Consider the following 27,486-nt stretch of genomic DNA (forward strand, 5'->3'; position numbering starts at 1 on the left):
GGCAGGTAAGGCTCATTTTATAAAGCAATGTTTTCGAGTTAGTTCACTCTTCTAGCACGCTTTCAGATATCGGATGAGGAGGGACTGTCTGGAGAGAGGTAGGGTGAATACTCGTGGCTATCACAGGTGGTGACTGACTGCTGTCTGGCCTAGAGGTGGAGATTGCTTGAGGAATGAATTATGCTTGCTGCTCAAAACAGATTTAAGGTCAAAAGTGGCAAACACATCGGTTCCAGCTGCTTTTCTTGATTTCTAAGCTAAGAGTCAATCTTGGCACCTATTAGCAGAGGTGCTGAAAGTATTGGTGCGGGGGTGCTGCAAATCAAAACAAGCATTTGTAATGCAATAGGTCTCGCACTTGCGAGCGTTTAAGTGATTGTATTTGTAAATGACGATGCCTTTTATTCATGTTTGAAAAACCAATACGTAAATAAAAAGGCATCGTCATTTACAATGCCAATTGCTCAAATTCTCCCAAATGCGAAACCTATTGCATTGCAAATGCTTGGTTAGCATTACATTGATTATGTGCTATTATCACATCTAATATTTCAGAACCCCACAGTGTCAGAATTTGTGGGTGTGAGAAAAATATTGCGTCCCACACCATGGCACTTGTAATTGAGGCCTAAATGTTTGCTTGTATTTACCTATGGCCTTCCGTATTGTTCTTCGTTCTAAATGCATTACCATAACTATTTAATGCCTTCTTTTATGTATAAGAGCACATTATTTTGGCATACTTTTACGTTTCTCCCTTTAAGTTAAGCATAGTAGATTTTTTAATGTTTTCTTCCACGGTCAGAATACTGCCGGAGGACACTCCAGAAGAGTCACATGCTAGACGTATATGGGGGCATATCATCAAGGCGAGGCGATAGAATTATCGCCGCTTTAGCGTCCGTTTTCGGACGAAATGCGGCGATAATTTTATCGCTTTATCAGCAAGGTCACGCTATCACGTGAATCCTTGCCTTAGTGCCCTTTCCCGTAACGCCCATCTTTGCATCTCTAATGAGATGCAAAGTGGGCATTCCTTCCCAAAATAACTGGAGATATGTCGCTAATCGACATTTCTCCAAATATCAATGGGCACGCTAACAAGCATAGCGATAAGAAAAGTAGCGCTAACCTTGGTTATCGCTACTTTCCTTACGCCTGCTTCAGGACTGACTTAGCCATGATATCCTATGTAAGGTGGATATCATGGTTAAGTATGCCCTGCCCTATCAACAAGCTATCGCCAAACGTTGTGCGATTATCGCTGGATTTCCAGCGATGATCGCACATTTGGCAGCTTGCGCCAGGAATTTTATTGCTTTTGAGATAAGCATTGCTGATAGCACGCTATCTCAGCGATTAAATTCAGCAATAGCTGGCGATAATTATCCTAGCGCAAAGCGCGCTTAGCGGTAATTATCGCCGGTTGTTGCTAATATGCCCCTTCTTTCTTAGATATTATAATAAAGAATTTACACATCTGTCCTGCAGGGTCGGCATGACGATTAAAATGATAGTGAACATGGCAAGGACGTCGATTCACTAAAGCATTTTCAGCATTTTACAGGCAGGCAAAATGTGAAAGTTCTTCCTAAAGCACCAGCATCTTTCACCCTATGAATATTCTGCTCTGTGATGCACTGGCCATTAAGTCTGCGTTTAATAGCCTATTTACTACATGATATAATGGCCTAATTTCAGGATTTTCGTGTAAAATCGTTTTGCAAAATGACAGAAATTAGGCAAGATTACATTGACATAAATGTAATTTTGTCCAGGACCATTAAATACAGAGGTTGGAGCTGATCCTCATCTGTGTTAGTGTTGCTTCACTGCAGGATGTCGGGGCCCTTCTTATTAATACAGTTAAGGTACATTTGTTTCTAAATATTTATAGGACATCTTTGCTGAACCTCTCTGCTCAATCACCAAGTCATCAAACGCTGGCCCCTCAAAGACTCTTCTGCACATTTCTTGTTCGATGTCTTGTCTGCACGAGGAACATCCCACCAGGGCAGCTCGAGGCATCCAAATCTGTACTCCTTTATGGATGGAAAAGGAAAGGTTGTCCTGCTCTCTGGCCCGGCTCTCTGTGGCTTCTTTTAAAAGCTCTGCAGCTGAGGGGGAACCAGTCTTTATTTCTTCCGTTAATCCTCCGGGGTCTGGCTTTCCCCTCCCCTCTATTTGGTGAACCACATAAAAACGTGTCTGTCATTGTTCTAAAGATCAAATAAATAATTTACGAGTGTACCGTATGACCCCCCCACATCCGTTGTTGATTACTTTTGACCCACAGTCGTCTCACTACCAGGACTTTATTTAGATGTGTTTCTCATGTGTAGTGTTTGTGACATCACTGCATATTAATGTGCCCCCCACTGCCTAATGTAAGTGCCTATAGGTAACTGCGTTATTTATACTTGGCCAGTATTCACATTTGTATGGATACAACAGTTTCATAAAATATTTAGAATGGTTCCACCACTAGCTAATTCAGGAACGTTTACTCAGTGAGGATAAGTACTTTGAACCCTTTGCAAAAATAAAGAACACCGGAAGCACATGCAAGACATATATGTTCAGCATCAGTGGCGCGTGAAGCAAAAGGTTACTTTGCTTTCCAATTGAATAAAGCAGAATTATTAGCATCATTATCGGGCCTATTCCATGAAACTCTATGAACTTTTTCAAAATATAAAGTTGAAGTGTGTACTTCCCTCACACTTCCTCTTCTGAGATGTATTCTGCTACCCAGAATCAACACTATACATATTTTGTGTTTTGCTGAGCCGAGATTAAATGAAATGATTGATGATTCTGAATACTAATGTGTTTAGTTCTGCTATGCATTTCATAGCTTTCAGACACAGATTTTATTTATATAATATTTCAGCCATGTCAGCTTTTTTTCCTGTAGACTCCTACTACCAAGTACGAGAAGCAATCAGAGATAACTATTCTTCTACATTTACGCTTGCCATTGTGATTTACCATTGTGCATGCAAAATACTGTTTTGCCTGCTGTTTTCCAAAAAGCACTGAAATAACTAGTCTTTAAAAATAGGACATATAGCCATTACACTTTTGGATGATTAAGTATTTAAACAAATCTGTTTCATGTAAGCTGGGGAAATGTTCAAGCCATTATAAACGCGCTAATACAAAGTTTTACTTTTTTTATTAAGGTTGTTGTGCATTTTATTCCAAAGAAATTCTTAATTACAACAGGAAGCCTAAAACTGAGTTTTTATTTATTCTTTGCTACCAAATAGCATATTTTTCCCGATACATTGTTGCTGTCAGTTGCCCTATAACATCTGCAGGCGTATCATGAAGAGAACACAGCTGTTTTAGTCATGTTTTTTGAGTCAGCTTTAGCTGTTTTCGAACAAATCATGCACAATATACATATCTAGAGGGTCTTTTGGTCAACAGGCTTTATCCCTTAGCCCCAGATTCTGAAAGGTGTCATGGAAGGCAGCGCAGCGGCCAAAAATGCTGCGCTGCATTGTGTGAAATGGGGCAAGCACGAGAGCACCATATTCACAGAGATATGGCTCTCTCCTCTACTCTCCCCAGAGCAGGCACAGATTTCAGCTGCTGTGGGCCAGGCACACACCTTAGCTCCACAGTGCTAGGATGGGTGGATGATCCTACGATAGGCTTTGTACAGGAAGGGAAGACACACCTTAAAGAATTTCATACTTTGTAAGTGTGCCACACAGTGGAGCACACATATAGCACTCATGCAAAGTTGAAAAAAAGGAGAAATTAAAACATTTCTCCTTGTAATGCCTGTTTTCCAGCAGCATTCATTTTTGGCACTAAACACTGTCTACTCATGTTAGTAGATAGGGTTCAGCATAAAAAAGCATGGGTGGTTATGGGTGGTATGGGAACACCCATGTACCACCCATGTAACACCATCTTGACGCAAAGTAATGCATAGCAGTGTTTCACACTGCTTTGCTTTACTTTCCCATACAAACCAACACTAATAACAATGAGTGTTGCTTTGTTAATCTCAATTGAGGTAGCATTAAAAAATTAATGCTGATATGACGATAAATCTTTGTGAATCTGGTCCTTAGCGTTTTAAATCATCATTAATGTTTTGCGGCCACTCACCACAGCAAACAGCATGTGGCAGTGGGTGAGCCCACTTTACTCATTGGCTCTATTAATTTTGAGTGACCGGCCTGACATTTAGGAACTCCCAACCGTTTGATAAATACAGACTTTTGACCCCATTTGGGCTTAGCAGAGGGGATACTCCGCCAAAACATGGATATCACTTCCTTCGTCAATGGTGGCTCCTCCGCTAAGGAGGAGGAGCGTTGCCCCACTGCTCTTAGAGAAGTGAAAACAGGAAAAATAAAATGATATTAAGAAGATTCTTATACTTTTATTTTTGGAAGCTGTGGGGCCTGGTTAGGGCGGGTCAAGACTGGTGGCTCAAGGAGGAGGAGTGGACTTTGCACACTAAGGGGTCGAATCTGATCTCGGTCGGAAGGGCTGCGAATCAGATCAACTTTGCCAAAACCGATCCGGAGCCCTTGTTCCTGACCGAATTGTTCACGGTTCCGAACGACCAAGTACGATGCCTGGAAATCCTTAGCGCTTATCGAATCGGTTCCAGAAGTCATTCGGAGAGATAGAGCCATCCAGAGCTGATTCGTACAGCTCTATGGACTAGGTGTTCAGAGGGAGCAAGTAGGATGAACGATTCGGACAGCCTTTTCTGATTCGGTTTACCCAGAACAAAAAGGCTGCCGGAATCAGTTTTTGGGGGCCCGTTGCTGGCCCCCTTCACCTGGGACCCTCTGAATCTGGCACGTGGGGGTACCCATGGGTCCCCTTTTCCCAACCATGCAACGTGTGGCAGGCACCAAAGGGTGCCCGCCACAGGGTGCACGATTATACCTAACCACCCCTTTTGTCGATGCAACCCTTTTTTTTTGCGTTCGGAACAGAGGCTCCCATTGAAGCCAATGTGAGCCCAACCGTATCAAGATGCATTCAAATGCATAGTACTCATTCGGTCTGACTGTCCCAATCCGATTCATCTGGAAAGCATACTGGACCCGAGTCGTTGGGTATGCTTTCCAAATGAGATCAGAATCAGGCCCTTAGTGTGCATGACTGCTGGGCCGGCCGTTTTGGCCTGCCAGGAAGGCATGCGCACTTTGCATATTTTCCATCAGGCTGCATTACACAGCCTTGTAGGGTATATGTACAGGCTCCCTGTCTCCATCTGAGTGCCGATCCATAGTGCTATGACCAATCAAAAAGCTGCATTGTAGCATTGTGATTGGCTCAGAGGAGCCTGTTTGCCCGGGTGCTTCCTGCAGCTTCTTCTGGACTGGAGTCAGGAAGAGTGGAGGAGAGCCGTGGCTGTAGGATAAGGTAAGTGGTTTGTTTTAATATTTTCAACCCCCTTGCCCTGCCACCCCCATTACCTTCCAGCCGCCTCTGTCCTTCGTGCCATTGACTGTGTTGTACTTGGAATTCGGAGAATGAGCTACCTGTTACGTTTGTGATGGAGTATCCCATCCAACAAACTCTTAATAAGGTCCATTGTAAAAATATAAATTCTAAGGGGCCTATTAGGATGGTGGGCTATGGCACGACCACGGTGCTGGTGGTGCAGAAAAATGCATTTTACCACCCGCGAGCAGCAGTCCTCACGCCCGCCATATTAGTATGGCCAAACAGAGCCAATTTTCCATCCGCCACGGTGCGATGTGAACCACCATCAAAGTGCGCCCGCCACCTCGGTGGTGTGAGCCAATAGAGACTCACTGCCGTGCGGAATGACGTCCGCCCCGCTCCACAAATTTGGATGCCCCAAACAAGCAGACGCACCGCATCGGAGAAACCGGCCAAACAGAGACGGCGGAAGCTCGACAGCGCAGCGCGAAACCAGAGTCCCGTTCCACACCACCCGGACACGAACGCAATGGACTCAGCCCTACATTTTTTTCCGGTGCGGTACCTGATACATCACCAGCAACTCATGTACCGCCGCGGACACTGCCAAAGGTACGCAATAAGACAAACACAACACACAACACATGGGCTGATACAGGGTCTGTTAGACCTGGCATCTTTGGCGTGGTTACCCCTGACTTTTTTGCCTCTACCTCCTGTATTTTTGATGCTATGCTGGATTTCGTTTTCGCTGGTTTAGATGCTTTGGGCACTTTGCCACTGCTGATCAGTGTCAAAGTGCAAGTGCTCCCTAGGTAAATTGTTATATTGATTGGTTATCCATGATTGGTATATTTGTTTCACCTGTTAGCCCCTAGTAAAGTGCACTGAGTGTGCCAGGGCTGGTGATTCAAATGCTACTAGTGGGCTGCAGCACTGATTGTGCCACCCACAGGAGTAGCCCTAAAATGATGTCTTAGGCCTGCTTGCAGTGCCTATGTGCAGTCCAGGACTGCCATGTCGACCTGGCCAGTGCAACCACTGACCAGGCCTTATCCTTCCCTTTCTGTACATGTCAGGCATCCCTATGGTGGCCCTAGGTACCCCCCTGGGCTGGGTGCAGTGTATCTGAAAGGTAGGGCATGTACTGAGGTGTGTAACATGCCCTGGTAGTGAATTACAGCCATTTTCGTTTTTCACTGCTGTGAGGCTATCTTGCCCATAGGACGGAATGGGGGAGGCTGTTTACATGCCTATCTTCCCCTAAAGGCAAGATAGAAAACCCAAGTTTGGTATCTTTGTGTTCAGAATTTAATTATACATCTTTTTAGCAAGATGGTTTTTAAATTCACTGTGTGAGAATAGCACTTTTTAGAAAGTAGCTATTCTCCTGTTTAACCTTCCTGTGTGCCTGTGTGCAGATTGGCTGACTGGTGTCATGTGATGGGCTAGGTGGCTCCAGGAGTCTGGATGAGTCAGCAGAGGGTGAATAGGGAGATCTGCTTTAGATGGGTGGGAGGAGTAGCCCCTGGGTTTGAGTAGGGCTGCCTCTGCCAGCACAATGCTGGCTCCACCCCCTGCTAGCCAGGCTGAGGACTCTGCCTCTGCCAGCACAAAGAAGGCTCCACCTCCTGCTGAGCGTCTTACGATCCTGCCCCTCACTCTGAAAGGAACCAGGTGCTCCAGGGCAGAGCACACCCAGGAACCGGTTTGAGCAGGGGAATCCCCCCACTGAAACAAAGAGAGACAAAGACTTGGAGGGGTATAAGAAGAGGACCCCAGACTCCTAAACTTTAGATCACTTTGGAACTAAGAAGGAACCTCTGACAAGGAGAAAGCTGAAAAGAACTGAAGAGGAGAAGACTGCCTGCTTGCTGTTTTGCTTTGCTGCCAAGGAGAGGGGAAGGACTTTGCTGTGTCCCCTTCTTTTGATTCTGATCTTCAAGGGCCTGAGAAGAGCTGGCTCCCTGTTAAGAAGTCCCAGGAACAAAAGGACTTTACCACCAGCTCCCCTGGAACTCTGCTGAGGGAGTTCTGACCTGCCTTGGAGTGCTTGCCTAGTCTTGGGGCCTCAGGAGGTCGTTTTGCTGTGCTTGGGAGCTGGGAAGCAGAAGCGTGAAAAAGTGTAACTGGTATCCAACGCATCATCCGATTGCGAGTCGCAAGAACGAGAGCGCGAGGAGAATTTCATCGCGGCGTCATCGCAGCACCCGGAGTCCCCACATCGCCGAGTGCGTCGAGCATCGTCCCGGTGCGTGAAGATTCCCGACGCTGCGAGGGTCGTCGCAGAACCAGTGTGTGGGCCGCACCACTGCCGGTGGGTGAAAGTATCCAGTCGCTGCGTGTGTCGACGCAGAGTCCCGTCCCGTGATGCATCGAGGGTTGCAGCGCCAGAAGTCAACGCCGCGCCACACACTGCGACGCATCGAAGGTTGCAGCACCAGAAGTTAGCGCTGCGCCGCATCGAAGATTGTCGCATCGTACCTGTGCATGAAGCTTCCCCCTAAGAAACCTACGCAACGAAAGCCAAAGTCATCGCATCCTCCCCCTACAGATCGGAGCCGGCGCATCCACCTCTGCTGCGTGAAGCAAGGCTGCTGCAAAGCCTCCCCAAGATCTCAGGAGTATCGCATCGCCTTTGCCATCTTCCTTGTTATAGCTTTTGGGAACCTTATCGCAACTACAGGTACTGTTGGGCACGAGAGTGTTGCATTTTGTACATTGAGAGTCGCATTGTGCAGGACACTGACTTTTACATCCTGGAGTACTTTCTGCAAACTCTTGAACTATCTTTAAAGTAATCTTTTTAATTGTGTATTGGTTTTTCTGTAGTATTTGGTCTTGTGAAGTTTTTAGTAAAGATACCTTATTTTTCTAAAACTGGTGTGGAGTAAATCTGTGGTGTTTTCACTGTGTTACTGTGAGTGTTGGTACAAATACTTTACACATTGCCTTTGATAGCCTAGACTGCTCAGGCCAAGCTACCTAGAGGGTGAGCAGGGGTTATCTTAACAGTGTATCCCACTTTCCCTGACTAGAAGCAAGGGTCCCTATTTGGACAGTGGTACCTACCCTGCCAACTAGAGACCCCCAGATCTAACATTGGTGGTCAGCGGTGAGGATTGAACTTGTATTTGTACTTGACCCACAGTAATTGGTGTACATCACTAGTTTAAGTGCAGATCAATACGCAACCACATACTCTATTTTTGATTCTATTTTTGAGTAACTCTTCAAGAGCATCATGTCTCAGGTGGCAACAAGTGAGAGTTTTCCATTGAGGATCTGTATTCGTACAAAGTTGAGGAGCTCAAACAATTCTGCAAAGACCTTGGTTGCCCTGTGAAAAGCGGATCTAGAAAGGATGTGCTACAAAGAGTCTTGAAGGCCTGGTGGGAGGCCCAAGAGGAAGTTGATGCAGATGAAGAGAATGGTTTTGTTCCCCAAGATCTGCCCGTGGGCAGAGCAGTCTCAAGGGCTGGCAGCTCCCATTCCAGTAGGGGGCTCACTCCAGAGGAGTTGGAGGAGAATCAAAGGGTGAGAAACCATGAATTGGAAATAATGAAAATGAAAATGAAGCAATTGGAAGTAGAAAAGGCGGTGGAGGAGAAGAAATTGCATTTGGCTCATGAAGTGAGCATGAGAGAACTGGACATCAAGGCCAAGCAGGCGGAGTCCGGTTCCAATGGTGGCAGCGCACAGCCAGTGCAGGGGGGTAAAGTATATATCCCCAAGGATTTGGTACAGAATTATAATAGGAATGAGGATATCTATGCCTGGTTTACCTCGTATGAAATTGCGTTGAGGATGAATGGTGTGCCTGAACAGCATTGGGGGGCAGGCCTGTGGAAACATTTTGAGGCTTCTGGGAGGAGTGCTCTAGAGCCCTTGGAATTAGCAGGTACCATGACCTATCCCAATATGAAGGAGGCCCTATGTCTCAGGTATGGACTTACTCCAGAACAGTATAGACTGCAGTTTGGGAACTCCAAGAAGAAAGAGTCTGAGACTTGGATGGAGTGTGTGAATTTGTACTCGCGGGCACTGGAAGGTTGGTCGAAGGGCAGCAAAATAACTGATTATAGGGGGTTGTTACATTTGATTAGTTGGGAGCACTTGAGTAGTCTATGTGTTCTAGAGTTGCGCAAGCATCTTTCAGACAGCAAGCTGACAGACCCCATTGAGCTTACTAAGGAGGCAGACCGCTGGACCAGTACCAGGGTCCACAGAGGAATTGTGGGTACCATAGCCAAAGGTGTGCAGGGTCCCCAGCAGACGAGTGGGGGGGAAAAGGGTAACCAAAAGGAGTTCTCACAAGTGCCCCAAAACAGTTCCAAGGATAACCAGTCCCAGCCCCCCAAGTCAAAACCCAAACCAACCTGGCCCCCTAAGGGCAGGTCGGATAACAAGGGTCCCATTAAGTGTTATCACTGTCAGGAGTTGGGTCAAAAATCCCCTGTGTGTCCCAAGAAATCCCAGGCACCCTCTGGTGCTCCAACACCGGGCATAGCTAGTGTAGCTTTTGGTGGGGATTTAATTTCTAGTGATTTGGAGGGATTAGCAGTTATGGCCCTTGTCTCTTTAGGAGACACAGAGATGGTCCAGGAAACCCCTGTCCCTGATACCACTAAGAAGTACAGGCAGTGGGTGACCATCAATGGGAAGAGGGTGGAGGCTCTCAGGGACACTGGAGCCAGTGTGACCACGGTCAGGTGTCAGTGGGTCCCTGAGGAGCTGATCATTCCCGATGTACTTCACCCTGTAGTGTCAGCTGACAACTCTGTGCGCCTTTGCAAGGTAGCACATGTTCCCTTTGAGTGGGGGGGGGTCTCAGGTCCTCTCAGAGTTGTTGTGAGTCAATCCATGCCAGTAGACTGTCTGCTAGGTAATGACCTGGAGAGTTCCCCATGGAAGGAGGTGGAACGCCAGGCTCATTTGGAGATGTTGGGTTTGCCTGAGTGGGTCTGTGTGACCACTCGGTCCATGGCAGCCAGACAGGGTTGTGAAGCAGACCTGGAGCCTGAAACAGTGGCCAAGGTCCCTGCCAGAAAGAGGAAGGGCAAGGGGCGTGGTGCGTCCACCCCCGCTGTTCCCACGGTCCAGGAAGGAGCAGACCCTGCGGGCGATGCCCTGAAGCCTACAGGGGAACAGGTAGCTGAGCTGGGAGACATACCTGAGCTGACCCATTCGCAGCAAGAGGGTGGTCCCTCCAGAGAGGAGTTCTGCCGAGCGCAGAAGACATGCCCTACTCTTGAAGGTCTGCGGCACCAGGCTGAAGACCAGGCAGCAGGTGCTGATCCAAAGAACTTCTTTCTCTACTGGGAGAATGACTTGTTGTACAGTGAGCCTAGGTTTGCTGAGCCCAGTGAATCACGTACCCTGGTGGTACCCGCAGGGTTCAGAGACTTCCTACTGGGTCTGGCTCACGATGTGCCTCTTGCAGGACATCTCGGGCAGGACTAGACCCGACAAAGGCTTGCCACCCACTTTTACTGGCCCGGGATGAAGACAGACGTCGCTTCCTTTTGTAAATCATGCCAGACTTGCCAGGCAAGTGGCAAGGCTGGAGGAAAATGCAAAGGCCCTCTCCAGCCCTTTCCTGTAGTGAGCACCCCTTTCGAGCGGGTGGGGACAGATATCGTGGGGCCACTGGACCCCAGGACAGCCTTAGGCAACAGGTTCATCCTGGTCATGGTGGATCATGCCACCCGGTACCCGGGGGCTATCCCTCTCAGGACAACCACAGCCCCGGTGGTGGGCCGTGCGTTGATGGGGATCTTTTCCCATGTGGGTTTCCCCAGAGTGGTGGTATCTGACCGGGCTACCAACTTCATCTCCAGGTATATGAAGTCTCTGTGGGAGGAGTGTGGGGTAACTTATAAGTTCACCACTCCTTACCACCCTCAAGGAAATGGGTTGGTTGAAAGGTTCAACCGGACCCTGAAGGGCATGATCATGAGGCTGACAGAGCCCCTGAGACGGAAGTGGGACGTCTTTTTGCCATGCCTATTATTTGCCCACAGGGAGGTACCACAAAAGTCTCTAGGGTTCAGTCCCTTTGAGCTTTTGTACGGGCACCCTGTTAGAGGACCTCTCAGTCTGGTGAAGGAGGGTTGGGAGAAATCCCCTGGGAAAACCCCCCAGGATGTGTTCAGCTATGTGCTGGCCATCCGCAACCAGACACAGCGCTTCTGGGCCCTCGCTCAGGCGAACCTGGAAGCTAGCCAGGATGAGATGAAGAGATGGTATGACCAGCATACCACTCTGGTGGAATTTCAACCTGGACAGATGGTGTGGGTGATAGCGCCAGTGGAGCCTTGCGCGCTCCAAGACAAGTGGACTGGGCCATATGAGGTGGTGGAGCGCATGAGTGAAGTGACCTACCTGGTCATCTTGCGGTCTCCCAGGAACCCCATGAGGGTCCTACATGTGAACCACCTCAAACCCCATTTTGAGAGGTCTGAAATAACAATGCTACTTGCTACAGATGCAGGGATGGAGGAGGATAGCGATCCTCTTCCTGACCTCCTGGAAGCTAAGGAGCAAGATGGGTCAGTGGATGGAGTGGTCCTCTCGCCCACCCTGACCCCAGAACAGCAGAGGGCTCGGCGCCATGTGTTGGGTCAGTTTGTATCTCTGTTCTCCCTGACCCCCGGTATCACCAACTGGTGCATCCATGATGTGGACACGGGAGACAGCATGCATGTGAAACAAAAGTTTTACCGGGTGGCTGACAAGGTCAGGGCCAGCATCAAGAAGGAGGTTTCTAAGATGTTGGAACTAGGGGTGATTGAGCCCTCCAGCAGCCCCTGGGCTAGCCCAGTGGTACTTGTACCAAAAGCGTATGCGCCGGGTGCCACTCCAGAACTTAGGTTTTGTGTGGACTACCGTGGGCTCAATGCGGTCACGAAGACTGACGCACACCCCATCCCCAGAGCTGATGAGCTTGTGGATCGGTTGGGAGCTGCCAACTACCTCAGTATGTTCTATTTAACTTCTGGGTACTGGCAGATTGCCTTAACTGATGGGGCCAAGGAGAGGTCTGCGTTTTTCAACGCCAGAGGGGCACTTCCAGTTCCGTGTCATGGCCTTTGGGTTGAAGAACGCCCCTGCCACATTCCAGCGACTGGTCAACCAGGTACTGTCCGGGCTGGAGCAATTCAGCGCCGCATATCTGGATGACATTGCTGTGTTCAGCTCCACTTGGGAAGAACACTTGCAACACCTCTGCGCAGTGTTGAAGGCTCTACACAGTGCAGGCCTCACTATCAAGGCCAGAAAGTGCCAGATAGGGCAGGGTTCGGTGGTGTATTTGGGACACCAGGTAGGAAGCGGCCAGGTGGCACCCCTACAAGCCAAGATAGATACCATCCGGGCTTGGGAACCCCCCAAGACCCAGACAGCGGTGAGAGCCTTCTTAGGACTCATCGGGTACTATCGCCGTTTTGTCAAGGGGTATGGCACCATTGTTGCTCCCTTGACAGAACTAACTTCCAAGAAGTTACCCAAGAGAGTGATTTGGACCAGTGCCTGCCAAGAAGCTTTTGATGCCCTGAAGGAGGCCATGTGTACAGCACCTGTACTCAAGGCGCCTGACTTCTCCAAGGAATTCATAGTGCAGACAGACGTTTCTGAGCATTGAGTGGGAGCAGTGCTCTCACAACTAAATGATGAGGACTTGGACCAACCTGTAGCTTTCATTAGTAGGAGGCTACTTCCCAGGGAACAGAGGTGGAGTGCGATTGAAAGGGAAGCTTTTGCTGTGGTCTGGGCTCTGAAGAAGCTGAGACCCTACTTGTTTGGGACTCACTTCCGGGTTCAGACGGACAACAGGCCCCTTAGATGGTTGATGCAGATGAGGGGTGAGAATCCTAAGCTGTTGAGGTGGTCCATTTCCCTACAGGGGATGGACTTTACGGTGGAACACCGTCCCAGTACAGAACACGCCAACGCTGATGGTCTGTCTAGGTTTTTCCGCCTTAGCGATGAGAACTCCCAGGAGGGTGGGTAGTTCTCCCCACTTTCAGCTGGAGGGGACACGTGTTAGACCTGGCATCTTTGGTGTGGTTACCCCTGACTTTTTTGCCTCTACCTCCTGTATTTTTGATGGTATGCTGGATTTCGTTTTCGCTGGTTTAGATGCTTTGGGCACTTTGCCACTGCTGATCAGTGTCAAAGTGCAAGTGCTCCCTAGGTAAATTGTTATACTGATTGGTTATCCATGATTGGTATATTTGTTTTACCTGTCAGCCCCTAGTAAAGTGCACTGAGTGTGCCAGGGCTGGTGATTTAAATGCTACTAGTGGGCTGCAGCACTGATTGTGCCACCCACAGGAGTAGCCCTAAAATGATGTCTTAGACTTGCTTGCAGTGCCTATGTGCACTCCAGGACTGCCATGTCGACCTGGCCAGTGCAACCACTGACCAGGCCTTATCCTTCCCTTTCTGTACATGTCAGGCATCCCTATGGTGGCCCTAGGTACCTCCCTGGGCTGGGTGCAGTGTATCTGAAAGGTAGGGCATGTACTGAGGTGTGTAACATGCCCTGGTAGTGAATTACAGCCATTTTCTTTTTTCACTGCTGAGAGGCTATCTTGCCTATAGGACAGAATGGGGGAGGCTGTTTACATGCCTATCTTCCCCTAAAGGCAAGATAGAAAATCCAAGTTTGGTATCTTTGTGTTCAGAATTTAATTATACATCTTTTTAGCAAGATGGTTTTTAAATTCACTGTGTGAGAATAGCACTTTTTAGAAAGTAGCTATTCTCCTGTTTAACCTTCCTGTGTGCAGATTGGCTGTCTGGTGTCATGTGATGGGCTAGGTGGCTCCAGGAGTCTGGATGAGTCAGCAGAGGGTGAATAGGGAGATCTGCTTTAGATGGGTGGGAGGAGTAGCCCCTGGGTTTGAGTAGGGCTGCCTCTGCCAGCACAATGCTGGCACCACCCCCTGCTGGCCAGGCTGAGGACTCTGCCTCTGCCAGCACAAAGAAGGCTCCACCTCCTGCTGAGCGTCTAACGACCCTGCCCCTCACTCTGAAAGGAACCAGGTGCTCCAGGGCAGAGCACACCCAGGAACTGGTTTGAGCAGGGGAATCCCCCCACTGAAACAAAGAGAGACAAAGACTTGGAGGGGTATAAGAAGAGGACCCCAGACACCTAAACTTTAGATCACTTTGGAACTAAGAAGGAACCTCTGCCAAGGAGAAAGCTGAAAAGAACTGAAGAGGAGAAGACTGCCTGCTTGCTGTTTTGTTTTGCTGCCAAGGAGAGGGGAAGGACTTTGCTGTGTTCCCTTCTTTTGATTCTGATCTCCAAGGGCCTGTGAAGAGCTGGCTCCCTGTTAAGAAGTCCCAGGAACAAAAGGACTTCACCACCAGCTCCCCTGGAACTCTGCTGAGGGAGTTCTGACCTGCCTTGGAGTGCTTGCCTAGTCTTGGGGCCTCAGGAGGTCGTTTTGCTGTGTTTGGGAGCTGGGAAGCAGAAGCGTGAAAAAGAGTAACTTGTACCCAACGTATCATCCGATTGCGAGTCGCAAGAACGAAAGTGCGAGGAGAATTTCATTGCGGCGTCATCGCAGCACCCGGAGTCCCCGCATTGCCGAGTGCGTCGAGCATCATCCCGTTGCGTGAAGATTCCAGACGCTGCGAGGGTCGTCGCAGAACCAGTTTGCGGGCCGCACCACTGCCGGTGCGTGAAAGTATCCAGTCGCTGCGTGTGTTGACGCAGAGTCCCATCCCATGACGCATCGAGGGTTGCGGCACCAGAAGTCAATGCCGCGCATCGCGCCGCATCGAAGATCGTCGCATCGTACCTGTGCATGAAGCTTCCCCTAAGAAACCTACGCAACAAAAGCCAAAGTCATCGCATCCTCCCCCTACAGATCGGAGCCGGCGCATCCACCTCTGCTGCGTGAAGCAGAGCTGCTGCAAAGCCTCCCCAAGATCTCAGGAGTATCGCATCGCCTTTGCCATCTTCCTTGTTATAGCTTTTGGGAACCTTACCGCAACTACAGGTACTGTTGGGCACGAGAGTGTCGCATTTTGTGCATTGAGAGTCGCATTGTGCAGGACACTGACTTTTACATCCTTACTTTCTGCAAACTCTTGAACTATCTTTAAAGTAATTTTTTTAATTGTATGTTTGTTTTTCTGTAGTATTTGGTCTTGTGAAGTTTTTAGTAAAGATACCTTATTTTTCTAAAACTGGTGTGGAGTAAATCTGTGGTGTTTTCACTGTGTTACTGTGAGTGTTGGTACAAATACTTTACACATTGCCTTTGATAGCCTAGACTGCTCAGGGCAAGCTACCCAGAGGGTGAGCAGGGGTTATCTTAACAGTGTATCCCCCTTTCCCTGACTAGAAGCAAGGGTCCCTACTTGGACAGTGGTACCTACCCTGCCAACTAGAGACCCCCAGATCTAACAGGGTCCAAATCAACATCAGATGTGTGCACCCACACATGACCCACCTGCAACCAAGTCACGCCTCCGCATCCTGGACACACATTTTCCGCGATCATGCTGCAATGTCCCAGTCACGTCACCGCAGTGGTGAAGACAAGGGAATACATGCGCACAGTGCAGAAGGCAGTACCAATGCCAGGCATGGGCTGGGCCCAAAGAGCACAGGGGCACACCTCTACCCACCACACACTACCGAATGCACATGCTATGTGCCCCTCCTGTGAACACCCATGCACAACAACAAGCCAGGTGAATCCACACCCTGCACCACACAACAAACAAGCAGGGAGACAGCCACTGCAGGAGTGGCTGCAGAGAAACACACAGCACAGTATGACAGGGCCAGGGAAACACACACACCACAACACCACTACACTCAGGGCAATACAAATGAGTTGAAGCACCAAATGAACACACACACATACAAGGAACAAACATCCTACTGGACACACATCCTGCCAAGTCACACAGACATACCCCATACTGACACACATGCACATACACACACCACATGCCAACAGCAATGGAGCACAACAAATAGGAAAGCCAAAGTGGGGTACACACAAATGGAAGGCCATGGAGACAAACAACAAGCATGTGTTCATCACATCAGGACAAGGAGCATAGAACAACACCCTCAGCCCATCAAAGCACACATGGCTGGTACAATTAGTGAAGTCAAATGACATGCTCAGTGCAACAACACAGGGAGACAGAAAGGCAAACCATGTAGAGGCACAAGGATGAAAGGAAGGCCCTGAAGTCAAACTGGAACAGCCACACATGTATACAACTACTTCACAGGAGCACACCAACAGCACAACACACAGGGCCCATTGACACACTCCATGACTGCCAAACACCAGTGGGAATCTACACACATACCCCCCTCACACCAGCAGCACACAACACCAGTGTCAAACACACTGAAGTCTGGCAATACTTGCCAGTCAATACACAGACACACAATCACACACCCTGGGGGTAGCCACAAACATCACACACACACACACAGGAATGCCAGAACAAATGTCTGCACAACAACAATAGACAGACACATAACCCAATAAAAACACACACAGAACCACAACAAGAAAATACATGCCCTGTGCAGCTAAACTGTGGAAAGGCAATGGGAGCACAGACACAACAGGAGTGCACAATCTCATCACTCTGGAACAATGCACAGACAACATACCACAACACAGACAAGAGGTGCACCATCACAGAACAACACATCCACATCAAACAAACAACAGATGCACAGGCAAAAAAATCACATAGCAAACAGAGCAGGACATCAGGGGATGCACACCAGGCAATGACAAGGCAACATATACATGCAGCACTGCATGCACAACAAGCTGTGTGTGCACACCAAGCATACCAGCCCCACACATACATGAGTGACATAACATTAACCCACACAACACTAATCAGCACAGCACAAAGACAACAACACACCCAGGAAGTGAAGCAGTACCACAGCCAACACACATACATCCAACACAACACCAACAGATGCACAAGTCTGGGACAGAAAGGTGGAAACAACTTGCCCAGAGGACTGGGCAGCACACAGAGGTGAACTGCATATGAGCAACCATGACTGCCAAACAGCACAAGAACATCACATATAACCCATCGGGGAAATGCCCTGATTGACACATTGATCCTGGCTGTTAGATTTGGGGGTCTCTAGTTGGCATAGGTAGGTACCTGTGACAAATAGGGACCCTTGCGTCTAGTCAGGGTAAGGGGCTACACTCCTAAAATAACCCCTGCTCATCCCCTTGGTAGCTTGGCACGAGCAGGCAGGCTTATCTCAGAGGCAATGTGTAAAGCATTTGCGAACACATGCAGTAATACAGCGACAACACTACCAATGGACACCACACAGGGTGTATTATAAAAATAGGTATTTTTATATAGACTTAACACAAGACCATACGACAAAAATCCACAATACTGTACTCAGAAATAGACTTTAGAATGTTATAAAATAGCTCAGTTCTCTCAAGTTCTAAATGCGACACTTTACTCTCAATGTACCTTAAATGCGTAACGCAAGGAAAGCAAAAGGGTCGCTGGGAAGTTGATGCGTCAGTTCCTTACACGCAGGGGAGTGGATGTGTCGGTTCCTTACTGCTGCGCAGGGGAGTTGATGCTCACTTCCTTACTGTGTGGGGAGTTGATGCGTCGGTTTCTTACTGCTCTCCGGTGAGCTGCAACACGCTGGCACCTCGATGCGATACTCTTCTCTGGTGAGATGCGACAAAATGGCGTCCTGGTTGCGATGCGACAATGTTGGTGTGATGCATGCACGCCCAACGGCCATGCGGCGACTCGATGATCTTTGGAGCCGCGACTTGCTTCTCCGGTGATGCGACGATGACCTCTGTGGCAGCATCCTGCTTCTCCGGCGATGCACCGCACTTCGGCGATGCGATGATGACAGCAGCCGCGGCAGCTCGCTTCCTCGGCGATGGGATGACAACGGCGGCGACGGTGACACGCTTCTCATTGTTGCGTCGTGCTTCCAGCTCCCAGCGACACGCAGTCTCTCAGAAGGCCCAGCACAACAGCAGGTGCTTCAATTTCCAGCAAGGGAATTTAGGGGGGAGCTGGTTGGTGAAGTCTTGTATCCCTGAGACTTCAGGCAGGAGGCAAGCTCTAGTTCATGCCCTTGGAGATTCTTCTTCAAGTTGATAGAAAGCACACTCAGTCCTTTTTTATCCTCTCTTTGGTCATGAAGAAACCACTACAGGCCAACCCCCAGACACAGGGCACAGGGGTAGTCTCCTCCTTCAGCTTCCTGGTTCTTCTCCTCAGCAAAGGTTCGTCTTGATTCTCAGAAGTGATCTAAAGTTCTTGAGTCTGGGTTCCAATATTTATACTACTTTTCTCTTTGTTCTCTGAAGGCAGAGAGGCCTTTGCCTAGTCCAAACCAGTTCTGGTCAGTCCTGGAGCACTTTGTTAGAAATGTCTCCTACTTTCCTTTCACATTGCAGGGCAGGGACATCAGACACACCACAGGAGGTGAAGCCAGCATTGTGGAGGGAAGGCCCAGCCCTATACAGGTCCCAGGTGCAACTCCTCCCACCCATCTAGATGCAGATTTCTCTATTCAGCCTTGTGCTGACTCACCCTGTCGCCGGGAATCCCCCAGCCCCTGTCACTCAAACTCCAAACAAGGAATACACAGCCTAGCAGAGGCAGGTTTGGATGGTTAGACAAGAAAATACCTACTTTCTAAAAGTGGTATTTTCAAACACAGAATGTTAAAACCAACTTCACAAAAAGATGTATTTTATCATTCTGAGTTCGGGCATACTAACTTGAATTTCTACCATGTTCCCTGAGTCAGTTAGGATTATAAAATGTAATACTCAAACTGCCCATTCTGGCCTATGGGGAACAGCTGCCTTGCAATAGTGAAAAACGAAAATGGCTGTAATTCACTATCAGGACATGCCACACACATCAGTGCATGTCCTACCTTTTACCTACAATGCACCCTGTCCTTGAACCTACCATAGGGGTGACTAATATTTATAAAAGGGAAGGTTTAGGGACTGGCAAGTGGGTGCACATGCCCAGTCAGCATGGCAGTATCAGAGTGCACACAGGTTCTGCAATGGCAGACCTGAGACACATTTTACAAGCTGTTCCTGAGGGTGGCACAATCAGTACTGCAAGCCCACCAGCAGCATCGGTTACAAGCCCTGGGCACACGCAGTGCACTGTACTAGGTTCTGACAAGTAAACCATTCAAGCCAATCATGGATTTGCTAATCCATACATCAATTTACCATAGGGAGCACTTGCACTGTGGCACTGAACAGCAGTGGCACGGTGCCCAAAGCATCTATAACCAGCAAAAACACATGAGGTAACAGCAAAAATTGGAAGGGAGACCCACGCCAAGGTGCCAAGTCTAACACATGTCCCCTCCAGCTGAAATGTGAGGAAAACTACCCTACCTCCTGGGATTTCTCATCACTAAGGCGGAAAAACCTGGACAGACCATCAGCATTGGCGTGTTCTGTACCAGGGCGGTGTTCCACTGTGAAATCCATCCCCTGTAGGGAAATGGACCACCTCAACAGCTTTGGATTCTCACCCCTCATCTGTATCAACCATCTGAGGGGCCTGTGGTGTGTCTGAACCCGGAAGTGAGTCCCAAACAAGTATGGTCTCAACTTCTTCAGTGCCCAGACCACAGAAAATGCCTCACGCTCAATTGCACTCCACCTCTGTCCCCGTGGAAGTAACCTCCTACTGATGAAAGCTACAGGTTGATTTAGGCCCTCTTCATTAATCTGTGATAGAACAGCCCCCACACCATGCTCTGAAGCGTCTGTTTGTAACTCTTTTGAGAAGTTGGGTGCCAGAAGCATGGGAGCCGTGCACATGGCAGTCTTCAGGGCATCAAAAGCTCTCTGACAGGTGCCAGTCCAAATCACTCTCTTGGGCTGCTTCCTGGAAGTCAGCTCTGTCAAGGGTGCAACAATGCTGCCATACCCCTTGACAAACCTCCTGTAATACCTGGTGAGTTCTAAAAAGGCTCCCACCTCTGTCTGGGTCTTGGGGGGTTCCCAAGACAGGATGGTTTCAATCTTGGGCTATAGGGGTGCCACCTGGCCGCTCCTAACCTGGTGTCCCAAGTACACCATGGAACCCTGTCCGATCTGGCACTTACTCACCTTGATCGTGAGGCCTGCTCTCCGCAGGGCCATCAACACTTCCCAGATGCGCAGATGTTCTTACCAACTGGCGCTGAACACTGCAATGTCATCCAGGTAGGCGGCACTGAACTCTTCCAGCCCAACCAACACCTGGTTGACCAACCTCTGAAAGGTGGCATGGGCATTCTTCATCCCAAAGGGCATTACCCGGAATTGGTAGTGCCCATCTGGTGTAGAGAATGCTGACCTCTCTCTTTCCCCATCAGTCAAGGTGATGTGCCAGTACCCAGACGTTAAGTCAAATGTGCTGAGGTACCGGGCAGCCCCTAACCGATCAATGAGCTCATCATCTCTGGGGATAGGGTGTGCGTCAGTCCTGGTGACTGAATTGGGCCCTCGATAGTCCACACGGAACCGCAGTTCTGACGTGACACCCGGTGAGGCACCCTTTGGGAGCAAAACCACTGGGCTGGCCCAGTGACGGTTAGAGGACTCAATCACCCCTAACGCAAACATCATGGAGACCTCCTCCTTGATGCAAGCTGTTGGACTTGGCCCTTCTGGCAGGTTCACCCCTGAACGTTTTGCTTTTACTGGTGACCTGGTGGTAGTGATTTTTGGTTTCTGCGCACTTTCCCTGTGTCCCAGAGTAAAGTGCGTGCACACTCTGAGTGCATGTGGTGAGATAGGCCTGCCCTCCCATAGGAATGCATGGGGAATGTATGTGTCCCTGGTAGTTCCTGATGCGTGGGGTGTGCAGGCTCGAGTTTGGTATGTGCGGACTCGTATGATTGAATGCTTCGCAATGATGTATAATGCGTGATTATGCCATGTGCGGAAGTGCCACTTCTAGATGCTGGCAGAAATGTGTAGAGACTGCCTGTCGCGTGATTGGCTGACCGAGGTCATGTGATGGGCTAGGGAATCCCCAGAGTCAGGAGGAGTCACCCAGTGGTGAATGGGGAGATCAGCAGCCAGATGGGTGGGAGGAGTACACCTAGGACCTGAATAGGGCTGGGCTTTCCCCACACAATGCTGGTTCCGCCCCCTGTGGTGCGACTCATGACCCTGGCCTGCTCTCTGAATAGGGAGAGGGGCTGAGCAAAACAAAGTGCTCAGGAACCAGTTGTAACTGGTTTGCCCCTTCCCTGCACCTTGAGACAAAGGTGTTCTGTGTATAAGAAGGGGCTGTGACCCCATGAAAAATGTTCTCTTCCCGGATCCTGCCTGAGGGGGGCTGCTGCTGTTGCTGGACCAGAGGACCGCCACTTGGACTACCTCCCTGCCTGGAGGCCCAGTGAGCTGGCTCTGGGTCCAGCCTTGCCCCCCCCACCTCTGCCTTGCTGCATGCAGGGGAGAACCTTGCTGGACTTTTTATATTCTCCCTTAAGTGCTGGGAGCGCTTTATCTGTATCTCTAAAGTGCCTGGGAGCGCTTTTATTTTGACTTATAGCACTAGAAGCACTTTATTTCTGAGAGCCGGTGCCCACCCGGCGTTTGCCCTGCTCTTGGCCGATCCTGCAGTCCCCTGGCGGGTGCCCACCCTACCAGGGACATGGCCGCACGTATCGAGTGCCCACCTCGATTTATTGCATCCTAAAAGAGCCGGTGCCCACCCGGTATTTGCCCGTGAAATCGCCCCTCCGGTGCCCGACCAGGAAGTCAGGCAGCCTCGGAAGGGACGGGGGCGTGGCCCAGCACAGGAAGCGGCCGGGAGTCTAGCCCGCGCTCCTGTAACGGGGAAGCAGGAAGTAGCCTGTGAGCCTCGCGGGCTCCAGAGAAAAGTCCCGGTCTCGAGGAGGGAGACCGGGTGAAGACCAGCTGGAGGATCGTGCGGGACTCCGAACAGTGGAGAGAGCCCCGCTGACGTATCAAGACTGAAGGAAAGCCGGTGAGTGGGGGCCATTTGACCTGGGGCTCCACGTCGTGCTACCTGAGCGGCCCCGCACCTGACAGCGGGCCGCTCCGACGTCGGGCATTCTCCCTTTAAGAGCCGAGAGGCTCTGACGCAGGGCCGCATTGTGGTATAACGAGCGCGAGTGGCGCTCCAACATACGGGGGCATTTCTGTCACGTTAAGAGCGGCCCCGGAAGGCAGCGGGCCGCTCCAACCACGGACCCACACTATTCAAAGAGCCTGCGAGGCTCCAACGCGCCCCACAGTTGTTTCAGAGCCTGCAAGGCTCAGGGGGCCAGCTGTGTTGCTAAAGAGTCCCCCGAGTGGGACTCCACTGAAGGGGGTGTTTCCGAGCCCCGAGAGGCCCACATTGTTTTCTTAGAGCCCAGGAAGGCTCCCACGCTGGTGGGCCTTGTGTATTTTCGAGCGCTGGTGCGCTCCAACGGGGCCAGTATTATTTCCTTGAGCGCTGGTGCGCTCCAACGGCCCACATTGTTCTTGAGCCACGAAGGCTCTAAGGGGCATTTCTTGTTGTTAGAGCCCAGAGAGGCCCCAAGTGACTGCGATATTTGTGTTACTAGGCACAGTGGTGCCCACGCTCATTTTCACACCTGCCCAGCACTTAGTGGGCAGCTGCAACGTGTAGGATGTGCCTTGTGCGCCCTGGTTTGCGCAGCCTGCGCAGCCTTGCCCTGACTCTGCTGGACACAGGGCGTCCTAGCCCTGACAAGGCCAGTTGGCCTAGGGACTGCCACAAGTGGTGGCTAATGTGAGTTTTGCGCTATTGTCCCTAACCTGCACCTCTGAATGTGTTTTTATGCGTCATGTGCCTTGTGTTTACACCTCTGAATGTGTTGTGATGCATCATGTGTAATGTGTTTCTACTCCTCCAGGTATTGTGATACTTAGGTGGCTTTTCTCCCTAGTAGAGGTGGTGCTATTGAGGTCCTGGTCCCCTGCGTGACATTCCCTAAGGTGGTTAGGGTTGCGTAGGTGGTACTTACCTGTTAGCAGTAGTTACTGGTTGTGTGCTGCATGTGTTATTTAGTGCTACAGTGATTGTATGTGCTATGTTCTGAAGTATTATTCCTATGTTCTAAGTGATAATTTCTACAAAGTGCTAATTCCTGACAGTTGTCCATGTGGCCCTGTCCCCTGTACATATAATCCCCTGTAAATTCTGCCCGTGCCTGTTGGCACATTGTAAAGTGTGTGTTTTTATCTAATGTGTTTTGGTATAATACAAAGGCTATTTTTATATCATACATTGTGAGGAGTTTCCTTTGTGGTGGGCCTTGGGTTTTGATGCTGGGTGCGCGCGCAAACGCTTTACACATCGCCTCCGGGATAAGCCTGACTGCTCGTGCCAAGCTACCAAGGGGGTGAGCAGGGGTTATCCTTGGCGTGTAACTCCCCAGCCCTGACTAGAGTGATGGTTTCTGCCTGGCTTTGGCGCAAGCCCTAGCCAACCAGAAATCCCATTTCTAACACAAGCTCTCACCCTTTCAGTCACCCTGTAAGTTTTGTGCTTGACAGGAGGACTGTCCCCAGTGTCTACATCATGGACGCACCAAACAGTGACACTGGGAATCAGGGAGAACAGGTCATAAAACATTCTGTTGCTCAGGGGTCAGGGTGGCAGAAAGCTTTACTCCATCCACTGACCCATCTTGCTCTGTTGCAGACAGGAGGTCAGGAAGGGGCTCAGTCTCCTCCTCCATTCCAGCATCTGTTGCTAGGAGCATGTCCACTTCGGACCTCTCTAAGTGGAGCTTCAGGCGGTTGACATGCAGGACCCGCAAGGGGTTCCTGGGAGACCGCATGTCCACCAAGTAGGTAACCGGACTATTGCGCTCCACCACCTCAAATGGTCCGGTCCACTTTTCCTGGAGTGCACAGGGCTCCACGGGGGCCATGACCCAAACTCTCTGACCAGGCTGAAGCTCTACCAGAGTGGCATTCTGGTTTTACCACCGCTTCATCTCCTCCTGGCTGGCTTCCAGATTCACATCCCCGAGTTTTCTGAAACGCCTAGTTTGGTTCTTGAAGGCCAGCATGTAGCTATATACATCCTGGGAAGGTTTCCTGGGAGTTTGCTCCCAGCCTTCCTTGGCCAAACTCAAAGGTCCGCTCACTGGTTGTTCATAGAGAAGCTCAAAGGGACAGAACCCTAGAGATTTCTGTGGCACCTCACGGTATGCGAAGAGAAGGCATGGTAGGAGGACGTCCCACTTACGCCTCATAGGTTCCTCAAGACCCATTATCATGCCTTCTAGGGTTTGGTTGAATCTTTCAACCAACCCATTTCCTTGGGGTGGTAAGGAGTGGTGAACTTGTATGTTACACCACACTCCTGCCACAGGGACTTGATATACTTAGAAATTAAGTTGGTGCCTCGGTTAGACACAACCACTCTAGGGAATCCTACCCGTGAGAAAATTCCGATCAGTGTCGGTCCCACCACGGGGGCCGTCACTATCCTCAGAGGTATGGCTTCCGGGTACCGGGTGGCATGGTCCACCAAGACCAGTATGAATTTGTTGCCCATGGCTGTCTTGGGGTCCCGTGGCCCCACAATGTCAATGCCCACCCTTTTAAAGGGCGTGCTGACCACAGGGAATGGCTGGAGAGGAGACTTGTGCTTCCTCCCACTCTTTCCACTTGCCTGGCAAGTCTGACAGGTCCTGCAAAGAATGTCTGAACTCTTGCGCATTTGGGGCCAATAAAAGTGGCTGGCAATCCTTTCAAAGGTCTTGTCCTGCCCCAAATGTCCTGCTAAAGGCACATCATGAGCCAGCCCCAGTAGGAAGGCTCTGAAGCGCTGGGGTACCACCAGCACATGTGCTGACCCAGGCTCAGCAACCTTAGGCTCACTATACAGGAGATCATTCTCCCAGTAGATCCAATGTGATCCAGACTGATCACCTGCTGCCTGGTTTGCAGCCTGCTGCCGCAAACCCACAAGAGAAGGGCACTTGTTCTGCTCCTCACAGAAATCCTCCCTGGAGGGACCTTCTTCCTGCTGCCAATGGACCTGGCTTGGCAGTTCGGGCTGGACTGTTCCCATGGGGCACAGGGTCAAGACTGATTTGCATATGGCTGGTTTCAAACTGGAATGGCATGGTGAGCAAAAAAACGATGGATTTAGGCCCAGATCTCTGTACTGGGGTGAATGTATGACATTGTTCTGCATTCTGTCCATCAATAGTTGTTTTTGCATTTGTCACCCCGAGTGAGAAGGGTATGCTCAGACGTGAGTCCCTTGCTCTCCATGGCACTGGAATCAAGCTATCCTGGCTGACGAGGGCTGAAAGCCCGAAACCGGTCCTAGGAAGCTTGTTTTCAGTCCAGGGAGGACCTTCTTGGCAGTTCGGGCTGGACTGTTCCCATGGGGCACAGGGTCAAGACTGATTTGCATATGGCTGGTTTCAAACTGGAATGGCATGGTGAGCAAAAAAAACGATGGATTTAGGCCCAGATCTCTGTACTGGGGTGAATGTATGACATTGTTCTGCATTCTGTCCATCAATTGTTGTTTTTGCATTTGTCACCCCGAGTGAGAAGGGTATGCTCAGACGTGAGTCCCTTGCTCTCCATGCCACTGGAATCAAGCTATCTTGGCTGACGAGGGCTGAAAGCCCGAAACCGGTCCTAGGATGCTTGTTTCCAGTCCAGGGAGGACCTGGCTTGGCAGTTCGGGCTGGACTGTTCCCATGGGGCACAGGGTCAAGACTGATTTGCATATGGCTGGTTTCAAACTGGAATGGCATGGTGAGCAAAAAAACGATGGATTTAGGCCCAGATCTCTGTACTGGGGTGAATGTATGACATTGTTCTGCATTCTGTCCATCAATAGTTGTGTTTGCATTTGTCACCCCGAGTGAGAAGGGTATGCTCAGACGTGAGTCCCTTGCTCTCCATGGCACTGGAATCAAGCTATCCTGGCTGACGAGGGCTGAAAGCCCGAAACCGGTCCTAGGAAGCTTGTTTTCAGTCCAGGGAGGACCTGGCTTGGCAGTTCGGGCTGGACTGTTCCCATGGGGCACAGGGTCAAGACTGATTTGCATATGGCTGGTTTCAAACTGGAATGGCATGGTGAGCAAAAAAACGATGGATTTAGGCCCAGATCTCTGTACTGGGGTGAATGTATGACATTGTTCTGCATTCTGTCCATCAATAGTTGTTTTTGCATTTGTCACCCCGAGTGAGAAGGGTATGCTCAGACGTGAGTCCCTTGCTCTCCATGCCACTGGAATCAAGCTATCCTGGCTGACGAGGGCTGAAAGCCCGAAACCGGTCCTAGGATGCTTGTTTCCAGTCCAGGGAGGACCTGGCTTGGCAGTTCGGGCTGGACTGTTCCCATGGGGCACAGGGTCAAGACTGATTTGCATATGGCTGGTTTCAAACTGGAATGGCATGGTGAGCAAAAAAACGATGGATTTAGGCCCAGATCTCTGTACTGGGGTGAATGTATGACATTGTTCTGCATTCTGTCCATCAATTGTTGTTTTTGCATTTGTCACCCCGAGTGAGATGGGTATGCTCAGACGTGAGTCCCTTGCTCTCCATGGCACTGGAATCAAGCTATCCTGGCTGACGAGGGCTGAAAGCCCGAAACCGGTCCTAGGATGCTTGTTTCTAGTCCAGGGAGGACCTGGCTTGGCAGTTCGGGCTGGACTGTTCCCATGGGGCACAGGGTCAAGACTGATTTGCATATGGCTGGTTTCAAACTGGAATGGCATGGTGAGCAAAAAAACGATGGATTTAGGCCCAGATCTCTGTACTGGGGTGAATGTATGACATTGTTCTGCATTCTGTCCATCAATTGTTGTTTTTGCATTTGTCACCCCGAGTGAGAAGGGTATGCTCAGACGTGAGTCCCTTGCTCTACATGCCACTGGAATCAAGCTATCCTGGCTGACGAGGGCTGAAAGCCCGAAACCGGTCCTAGGATGCTTGTTTCCAGTCCAGGGAGGACCTGGCTTGGCAGTTCGGGCTGGACTGTTCC

The sequence above is a fragment of the Triturus cristatus genome, chromosome 5_2, assembly GCF_964204655.1.
Source record: "Triturus cristatus chromosome 5_2, aTriCri1.1, whole genome shotgun sequence".
NCBI lineage: Eukaryota > Metazoa > Chordata > Amphibia > Caudata > Salamandridae > Triturus > Triturus cristatus.